At 27.4% G+C, this 10,887-nt stretch overlaps 1 long non-coding RNA gene across 2 annotated transcripts; it reads right to left on the bottom strand.

Moving 5' to 3' along the window:
* Positions 1-3,517: 3,517 nt before the first annotated feature.
* On the bottom strand, positions 3,518-7,622 carry LOC125876709 (uncharacterized). Of its 2 annotated transcripts, XR_007447529.1 has the most exons (6): positions 7,557-7,622; positions 7,050-7,405; positions 6,276-6,403; positions 5,740-5,838; positions 4,340-4,434; positions 3,518-3,858 (listed from the first exon to the last, which is right to left on the bottom strand). It is a non-coding gene; the product is annotated as an uncharacterized LOC125876709 (long non-coding RNA). The 2 variants fall into 2 exon arrangements; XR_007447530.1 differs by lacking the exons at positions 7,050-7,405; positions 7,557-7,622 and adding an exon at positions 6,826-7,043.
* Positions 7,623-10,887: the final 3,265 nt, after the last annotated feature.

A 10,887-nucleotide genomic window follows, 5' to 3' on the forward strand; every position in this document is an offset into this window, starting at 1 on the left:
TGCTCCATAGTTCTAATCACAAATAAATAAATAAAACATCTCCACAACAGAACAAAATCTACTTAAATTCATAGCAAAGAATCATTCAAAAGTTTTTTCCCTTCATATTGTTTAGGTACAAAGAAAATAAATTTTAAAAATTTATCAAATATAAAAATAATTGTCCTTCATTCCTTCAATAGTCGTTTTCCTAATATAGGATTTACACAAAAAGTAAAATAAATAAAAACAAATAATACAATATAAAATTAACTAACCTCTATATCATTTTCACATGAAATAATTTTGTAGAGATTTTTTTTCTGCAATCAAACTTTACCCAATACGTAAAGACGTATCAATTACAATTCTTTATGATAGGCTTCAAATGTTCTATAGATAATAATTACTCTAACAAATGTCAATTAAACTTAACAATAATCTCACAAATAAAATAATTCAAGTACAATAAATACACATATTAATCAACCTGAACGATAAAAGAAAAACACAATAAAAAATAATGAAACTAAAAAAGAAGAAGGAAAACATCATATTTTTTTACTCGCTAAGCATAATTCAAGCAATTGAAGCAAAAAAAAAAAAGAGGCTTCAAATGTAGTTCAAAAGCATAACCATTCAATATGAAATCAATGAAAATGAAAAATAGAAAAGAAATTAAGTATAAATAATAATAATTGAAACTATAATTTTCAGTATTTTCAACTGAAAAGGAATTAAATATACACTAAAAATATAAAAATCATTAATCATAGAGTAAATAGGACTGAAGAGGCAAATAAATACATAAATCAACAGAGAAATAATTGAAAAAGGTTAAAACTTTTAATGTACAAATACATATGATGTTAAGAAGGTGGAAAGAACGATTGTAAAAGGAAAAATAAGGAGAGAAATAATAAATAATAGTTGAGGGATGTTAGCTATGTACGTATGTTAATATAAGAGGTGGGATAAGAATGTGAAAAGATGATGACTTTAGATTTTTAAAAATAATATCACATACATATTAAGAAATAAAATGGTATAAAAATTTAAGGAAAAAAATATTTCTCTAAGCCATAGAAAGATAGTATTTCACTATTTTTTTTTCTTACTAACAAATAATACAATACAAATAAATATATAAAAAAATTAGCAAAATATATTCACACCATAAAAATTGATTAGAAAAAATAATAATATCTTTTTGTATTGAACGCCACATATATCAAGAAGGAAGATTCATATATGTTCTATCCTGATTATATATTATTATATTATTTCGCTTTTATTCCTATGTTATAAATAAAGTTCTTAACTAATAAATTTGTTTAATATTTAATTGTAATTTTAATTCTAGAAAAATTAATCAAATCTCATTTTTATCTCATTCTTATTCACTATCAAAAATGACATAATGAAAGACACAAAATATTTCTTCAATCTCTATAAGTTGATGATAAAATAAAAAACTTACCTCAAATGCTTCAGTAATTTGGTGAAATTGAATACCACAGTTACCTCATTCCCACACATTCAAGTGTTACTGAAAATCAATCAAACAAAATTTAGTTGATTAACATATCTAATAAACAAAAATTAAAATGAAGAATCAAAAGACAATAATTTCATTGAAAGCCAACAATTTTTTTCAAATTGGATTTTTAGGATGTGCTACCCATTTTGACTCTCCAACGATGCATTAAGACAATAATTTCATTGAAAGCCAATAAAATTTTCAACTAAGATAAAAAAGAAATGGGAGAAAATAGAAATGAGCATCTAGCATTTCTATATTTAATTGTTATTTATAGATTGATTAAGCATTAAAAAATAGGGAAAAGAAGTTGATGAGACATGTTATTTAAGTAGAGAATACAAAAAGGTATAGGTTTTTGTGTAACTCATGGGATATAATTAGACGCAATAATATGATAAAATTTTAATTATTAAATAAATTAATTAATAAAAATAATGAAGATAAAAAAACTCAAAAAAGAAGTAAAAGATAATGGTATCCTAAGTTAGAGAGGACAACACATTACTTTATCTAAATCTAGCTTTGAAATCTATATAAATCTATATTGATGTAAATAATTTAATAATAAAGAGAAATATACTTAAAATATTAAAAAATATTATCATTTTATAATTTATAATTTATCATTGGAAGAAGGAAAAAAAAAGATTTTTTTTATTATGAGTAGAAATTAAAGAAGTGTAAGTTATGAATAATTACTAATTATAAATTGGCATGTGAAGTGTGTTTGTCGTAAATTTTCCTCATTAAATAAAATAGTTATTTGTAATAAATAAATTGATTTAATTTTACAATAAAATAATTCATTTAAATTCTAAAATAAAGCCAAAAAAAAAAAAGAGAAAACGGATAAATGATAATGGAGGCCATAGAGAGGTGCCACATCACCTCATATATGTTTCTCCTTTATATATATACTAAATAATGTTGCCCGTGCTATGCACTGCTATGCACGGACCCAATAATATAAATAGTATGTTTTGAGGCTAATAACGGATTTTTTGAAGCTATTGTTTGCGTGGATAAAGGAATAAGTTTTTTTATCACAAAACCTATACTTTCTTTGACGCTATTTAAGGCATAATAAGACTACCCACATACAATATTTTTGAAATATTTTATGTTGTCAATTATCATGATTTATAGTATTTTTACGATAGATTCACTTCAAGAATCAGTGGAATTTTTTGTATTTTTTTCAAAACATATTTTATGTTGTCAATTATCATGATTTATAGTATTTTTACGCAATTTTTAAATATAAAAAAAACTAAAAAAAATAAGACAAATAAATTAAAATGGACCCAATATATGTTATTTTTGTTGTCTCAATTTATGTGATACAAATGAAATTTGGAGAGTCATCCAAATTTTCATATTTTTTTTAAAAATGTTTTAAGTTATTAATTATTGTGATTTATAATATTTTTATGTAACTTTCAAATAACGTACATTACTGGTCACTTTGTCCTAATTTATGTGATATGGATAAAATTACAAAATTAACCCTTTTAAAATGTATTTTTGATATGTTAAGTTGTTAATTATTATTTATAATACTTTTTTGGTAATTTAAAAATAATGTGTTATTTTTTCTGTCCCAATATTTGTGAGCCTGATAGAATTCTGAAAGTCAACCTATTTTATTATATAGCTTTTAAATATTTTAAATTGGTAATTATTGTAATTTTTAATGTTTTTTAAGTCATTTGTAAATGATATATGTTGCTTCCTTGATTGAGACTTTTCCATTTGTGACATATATATATATATATACTAGAAAGGCATGGCCCATGCTTAGCACGGGCCCAATATTTTCTATTTTTTATGGTGAATCTTTCAATCATCATTTGGAGACACAAGATGGGAGTTGAATTAAAAGAAAAACAAATAAGTAGCACAAGAAAAACATAGAGTTAATATCACGAAAGCTTGTTTGATGCAATTACAACAGAACTATAAGCATTTATAGATATATTGACGTAGAAGTATGTCAACTAAGTACATAAAAGTTTACCCTTAAGAATACCTTCATTGGAACAAAATTAACCTAACACTGACTAATAAAATTGTCCATCCAATAGTTAAGGGTCTTAGATGCAACTTGTAAAGTTATCCTCCCTTGCAATTTACAGTCCAGTGATAAAGTTGAAATCAATCATTGTAGATCAAACTTCTTGGAGTTTTAGAGATCAAGCTCTCAACGTATTGAAGCATAGCTCCCTAGAAAATGAAAAAAATTAAGAAGATTGAAAGGATGACTCCACTAACACACAAATAATCCTCAAGCACCATTGTTTTTCATCAAAGGGCAATGATCCCCTGTGGGAAGTCACCTAGAATAAAAGTCGAGGGCGTAAGAAGATCAAATACCATCCAAACAAAAAAATTGAATACGAAAAAGTAAACATGTCCATGTAAAACTACAATCTCGTTTAGAGGGACAACCCAATTCAGGCTCAGAAGTCGAAACTAATGTATTAACAACCCAAAGGAGAAGTTAAGCCATTTAACAACACAGCATAGTACTGACAATCAATTGTTTACTCAAATTTCAGCAGTTAGAAAGGCATACATAGTAAATTTATGAAGTATTTTGATGGTATCCATCTTCTTTTTCAATTTGTAACTGTTTGCTAACTTGTATATTGATGGAATCACACTTGGAAAAGCAATGAATTTCAAAAAAGAAGTTTTGAAGATCCACTCTGCCATACATGTAAATATTACCAGCAACCAAATTAATCATAAAATTGTAATACTAATAATTTATCTGTGCAGGTCAAATATTTAGATAACAAATGAGAGAGCACTTACATGTGAAGAGAAGTGCAACCACGCTTGAGATGCAAAACTCTTTTAGCGCCAGATGTGTAGATACCTATAATTTCTAATGATCAAAGTATGAGCACCTGATCCAAAAAATTGTGTACAATCAAGTAAATTTTATGTATTTTGATAAACAACACACAAATTTAACAGCAAAGGAGATAATTTCCATGAAATTGTTTGGGGAAAGATCACATCTGTTATTTCTAGAAAAAGCTCCACGAATATGTTCACTTTTCAACTTTATCACCTCTGTCAACAACAACAAAAACATACCCAATGTAGTCCCACAACTTGATTGCCTATGTCAAATAGAGATATATATGTTTTCTCTCCACACTTAAGAATCCAAATGAACCAGAAGGAAAATCAGTTAGTAAAAATTTGAATTATCTTTCATGAAATGTTTAAATATCAAAATTTACTAAAGTAATTCTTGCATATAGATCAAGTATTAACCATATTTCTACTGAGTTGCTGAGACTCGCACACAAAGGGAGAATCATGTTCATCTATGTCATTACAAACATATAGAGCAGCAAACTATGAATTTGTAGATGCACTTCTCCTTGTTCTTTTGGTAATCTTCATTGAAGAGTTGCTTTTCTTATGAAAGCTTTTCATTCATCGAAAATATTTATATTCTTAATAAATAAAGGTACCAATATCTCAAATAATAAGATAACTCTTGTATTGTTGATGCGGCTTTTCAATCATGTGTTTTGAGTTTAACCACAGGTTCTAAACTTCATAAGACAGGTTAATTCTCTTGCAAAAATAATTGAGATGGCGTAAGAGGCTAGGGTATAAAACTCAAAGGATTGCTAACGTGGTGAACTCCCAGGAAGACACTTAAGGAACATAATAACAAAAGAACTGTGATCATAATAAGAGTATAGTTTTCTCCAAAAATCTCAATAAACTTAACTTATCAAGAACAAACACAAAACAAAGAAAGATCCATAAACATAATAAAGAAGCCTAAAGTTGTTGTTTATCAAAAAAATAAAATAAAAAGCCTAAAGTAATGACTAAAGATTATCCTAAGATAGAGCAAGCTAATAAAATAATGCATAGTGATAACTCGACAACCATAAATAAGAGAGAACAAAGAATTATGGCTTGCATGTTTTAGTAAATATTTCGTAAGATATAACAAAATGAAAGGCCACAAGGAGTCATTAGGATTATTTGCTAAGGAGACCTATGACTGGGAGGATTCTCTATTTGGTTAATCAGTTGTACTAATGCTTAGATTGCAAATGAATTATCTTACATGTAAAGTCTGAGACAAATTTAAAAGATGATATGTTAGAAGCTCAAGTAAAGTCTAGTTGCAAAATATAGATAAGTAGGAAGATAAATTTAATAGTAGAATAATCAGTTACCTTTTATTTGTCTATAATGTGCACGATAACATGGACATTGGGTAGGTTAACAGCAAGCCAGTATCTCACGGATCGAATTGCAAGCGATGTTAAATTTACCTGGACACAGATCCACAACTAAATCTAGATATCCTCACGGGTGGTCTCTATTGCAGGTAACAAAATCTTCTATCAACAGTAAAAAATGGACTTGAAAGTAACAGACTATCACTATGAGCTGTTCTAGTAGTCAAACCTGATAAAACCTGAAACCTTAGGATAAGCATCTCGAAATTCGACCATTACATATGCAATCGAGCTAACTGCATAGGCAGAGGAGAACTTCCCTAAAAATCCTAGAATGCACCATCTGACCAGTAGTGACAATAACATGATTTCTCTTGAGCTCCTTGGGAAGTTGGTCGTGTAATTTGTTCCGACGATCCTTAAAGCTTCAAACTTCATAGCAAAGTCTGATAAGTCTATGAATGACTAATATTGTCTTAAATTGAAATAAACTCAGGGATAAACAACAAGCATGAACAAATAGAGCTTACAAAATAGTTATATTTTTTGCTCTTCGCAACTGAGACTGTGAATTATCAAGATCTTTATGAGTTTTGTCGTGAAGCCAATTTCAATTTTACTTTGAGAATCAAGACTCCATTTTTCATATGCAGTGTATCTGTTTACAAAGCAATAGTTATGATCAATGTAAATAGTGTAGTCTTTTAAAATGCTTAGAAGAATTAGTCATTTCCCCTTCAATTGAGATTTGAGGCTAACATCTGATATTTACCAGCTAAAGTTAACAATATGCCTTCTTTTATATGAAATATTGAAGTAATGTATTTGAAACCTCTCCGAGGGAATAAAATCATATTCCCAGTGAAATGAAGTTAACATGACATCCAACTGAATGACATTTGGGAAGATAAAATCATAGTCATATTCTTATATTAGTTGGTGGTAATTATGTCCCAAAGAAAGAGAACTAATTTTTACAAATCATATTAAATTCTTACATTAGCTAGAGGGTAATTATGTCCGGAAGAAGATAGAACTGATTTGTACTTAATATCACCACAGACCATGTAAAGTACCTACCATATCTGATTGAGTCTTTTCTATTTTGAATTTTCCAATTCACCTTCCGACTCACCTACTTCAAAGTTAGAGGTGCAAGTAGTTGATTGTGTAGCCGCGGAAGCATGTCCTCCAAAATGGTGGAAGACAAAGTAGTATAAATGATAGTAAATCAATTTATCTATGAAGGTATATATACCTATACATACACAAGTGAAATTATATGAAAATTTAACTTTTCTGACCTTTATCTCTAGCTGATGAAGGATCAGAAGTTCAAACCACACTTTGATTTTTGTCATGACTCTGAACTTGTGACAAAGATAGTGTATTATTTGAATTCTACAAGAGACACCGCCTTTTTGATTTAGCTCTTTTAGCTTGCTTTTGCAATAGAAATAGTTGATTTCTTTGTGGTGACATTTATGCATATCTAGTATGGCATAGCATATTTATATGTGCAAGCCGTTGTTCCTTCATGTTTTCAAGTTCCTTGAGCACATAATCATTGTTTGTCGACTTGTAAAATCATGAAAAGAAGCAAATCCCAACAAAGTCGATGGAAATCATGTAATACCAACTGTTTATTTGTGCATTTTTTCTGTTTCAAGAAATCAGCAGAGAACAATTAAAATAACATGTGCATTACTCTATTTTCAGAAATACTCATGCATGAAGCATTATCATCTCATTGAGTTAACAAATGTCGGAGTATTCACAAAAGAGTATGAATCTTATTGCAAAATCATTACCTGAGCTATAAAAGGACATGGCATGTTCCTTCATCTGACACAACAATGTAGGACCTTTTTACCTTCTTCATTCTTTGGTGGTGTATTGATGTCTTCTCAAATTTCCATTTCCACGTATGAAGTAGAAGTCCTGGATCAATTGGAATTAAAAACAGTAAAATTTCAGAACTTGATGGTCGAAATATAAATCGATATTTCAACACTCTCTCATAATATATAAGAGCAGAAAAATTGTATTACTCTCTAGAATACAGAACCAAGAATATTTTGTAATTTGTAAATGCACCAAATGAGAAGATACAAAGAAGATGGAGAAAAAGGAAGAACCAGAAAGGAAAACAATATGATTCAGTTCTTTCAGACATATTATCATACACTACTGCTATATTTGTATGCAAATTTTAGGGTTAACAAATGAAATTTTTGACACTTCTTAAAAGGATATATCTGAATGGGGAAAAAGAAACACGAAGAAATTTACATTATACCCAGTTGAATTTTGAGTTCTTTGCAGGTATGTGATAGAAGAATTTTTTTGTTGTACTCTCTTATAATTGAACTCGTCACTGCAAAATTGAGATGGTTCTACACTCTTGTGCATATGAGATTAAGAAGAAGTGGGTTCAACATAAGAATTATGTCCATGCAACATACCAACAAAGAAACAAAAATTGATAGCAATATCAGAACAATCAAACATAAAATCAACAACGCAGTACCCACCCCCCAAAAAATGAAAGTTTACAGTTACGGAGTCCATTAGATCCCAACGCAACAAAGTTTAACCAAAACTCTTGGAAGAAGATGATGAGAAATCAAAGGGAAAAAAATGATATAGAAGAAAATAGGACAGAAAGCTAGAGAAGCTCACCGGGAAGGGGAGAAATTGCAGGAGGAGAAACAACTTTGAAGTTCCTTGGCAAAGCGTTGTTTGCAGGGAAACAAAAGCATATACACGTGTTAAGCAAATAGGCCCAAAAAAGAAAAAGGAAGCAATAGCCAATGAAATATGTACACATTTATAGTAACAGTCAGATAGCTTTCTGTACAATACTTAATTGCAGTGTAAGTGTTTTTGGCTTATAAATAAGGTAATATATATATTATTTTAAAAGGGAGTTTATGCCAAGTATAATATATAATATTCAAGATTGGAAAAAGTCCTAATCTTGAATATTATATATTATACTTGGACATAAACTCCCTTTTATTATATAGTAGAAAATATATGATTAGTTAGTTAATATTTTATTATTCTTTTTCTGATTTTATATTCTTCTTTTTTTTTTGTTTAAAATTAAAAAGTATTTTTTTATCTTTTAAATAGATATATTCAATTTTAAATATTTCATACTTTAAATTAATATTTTAATTCAATATAATAATGATTCTATTTTATGATAAATCTCAGATAAAAAAAGAACTTATCTATAAATCCCTTATTGTGGATTCATTTTAATATTCATAAAATATAAAAATAAAAATAAAATATAATAATGATTCAATTCTATCTCCCGAATATCAACGATAATTCATAAGCCATAAATTTTGCTTAAATGAATTATTTTATTGCAAATTGCAATGTTAATGACATAAATCAGACATTCAATAAAAAAATAAATGACAGATTTTTCCTCCTTTGTAAATCATCTGCAATGAAATGAGGAAAAATACGAAAGAAAGTTCATAAGCCATAAATTATGCTTAAAATGAATTAATTTAATCAATTTGGTTCAATTTTTGATTCAGATAAAATATATCTAAGATTTCCATATACAACATATTTTCTTGACAAAAAAAGAAAACAAAAAAGAAATAAATACTTTAAAAACTGGTCAATATTGTCAATCTTACACTCTTGGCTTGGCAATAAGTAAAATGGAAGTTGATATTTGAAGATTAGGTTGAACTAAAGTTTCATCTTAATGGCCTAAAATGTAGAAATTGGCATGATCATCTGGCTCCCAACAAACAATAAGGCTTTGGATTTTTGTTTGAATGTGATTTTTGTTTTACACATTTTTGATGAATTGGTTAAAAACGTGTGGATGATGTAATTTAAGTAGTATTTTTTTTTAAAGATGTGGGTTAGGAAGTTCAGACGTTTTTTAAGGGATAAGATTAGTTAATATTTGAAATTCAAATTTTAAATTGATTATTTAATGGATGTGGGTTCTTTTCATTTTATTTTGTTTGGATTGGAAGTTTTTTCTCTATATTATTAACTAAGGCGTGTTATATGGATACAATTTAATATATTTTAAAAAATGAAAAAAAAAACACCCCATTTAACGTAATCAGATCCACAATTTTTAACTTATTTTTATAATTTTTTTTGATAATCAGTTTTTAAGTTTTTTATTTTTTGATTATTAATTTAAAATAAATTTTTAAAAAAATAAAAAAGAAACTACCCCATTAAAAAATAAAAAAACCACCCATTTCACCTACGAATATCCACAATTTTTAACCTTTTTTTTATGTTTTATAATCAGTTTTTAAATAAAAATTTAGTTGGTTACTTATTCTTTTTTTGTTAATTTTAAATACAAATTTTTAAAAAATTGAAATTATTTTTAAAATTTTAAATTGCTGAATTTTTGTGGTGCTGACATGTGACACTTTTTTCTTCTCCTATTTTATATAGATAGATTCTTGTCCTATAAATTTAACTTTTCCAAGGAAGACTTTTATTTACTACTCCTATAATTTTTGTGTGTTGGAGCTCTAAATCGGTGAAATAATGTCACAATTTGTTGTGAAAGTTGTGAGATCTTCTTTATACAATCATGGGAATAGACGAGAATTCAGTTATTGAAGCAATATCAGAGCTTGATGTATTAGTTTCATTCTTGTTTGTAGTAATTAGAATTATAATAAGACTTTTCTATCTCTCTTTATACAGTTGAACTGTTGATTTGTTAGCAACTTGCTTTAATTTCAGATTTTTTTTTGTATGCTCAAATATAGACTATTTGTTACATTAATTTTTATTTAAGTTTACATTATAGAGCAAAGCAAACCTAATTGTCTTTGCTCATTTGTTTCTTTCTTCTCATTTTTTATTTTTTTGTACTTTTAATTTTACATGTATACTAACTTTCACCTTTAAGAATAAATTTGATAGAATGTTTACTCATTTTTTTGTTGAAAAAAAGAGAACGCGAAACATATATAGCATTAGTCATTAGGTTAATGGTGGATAAGTCATGTATGAAGAGACAATTAAATTCTATGAAAAAAATAGTAGTATGTTTATAAAAATTCTGATTTTCAAACTATAAATAATAAGACTTTTTACACCTTAATTTTTAATATTTATAATTAAATA

The sequence above is a fragment of the Solanum stenotomum genome, chromosome 9, assembly GCF_019186545.1.
Source record: "Solanum stenotomum isolate F172 chromosome 9, ASM1918654v1, whole genome shotgun sequence".
NCBI lineage: Eukaryota > Viridiplantae > Streptophyta > Magnoliopsida > Solanales > Solanaceae > Solanum > Solanum stenotomum.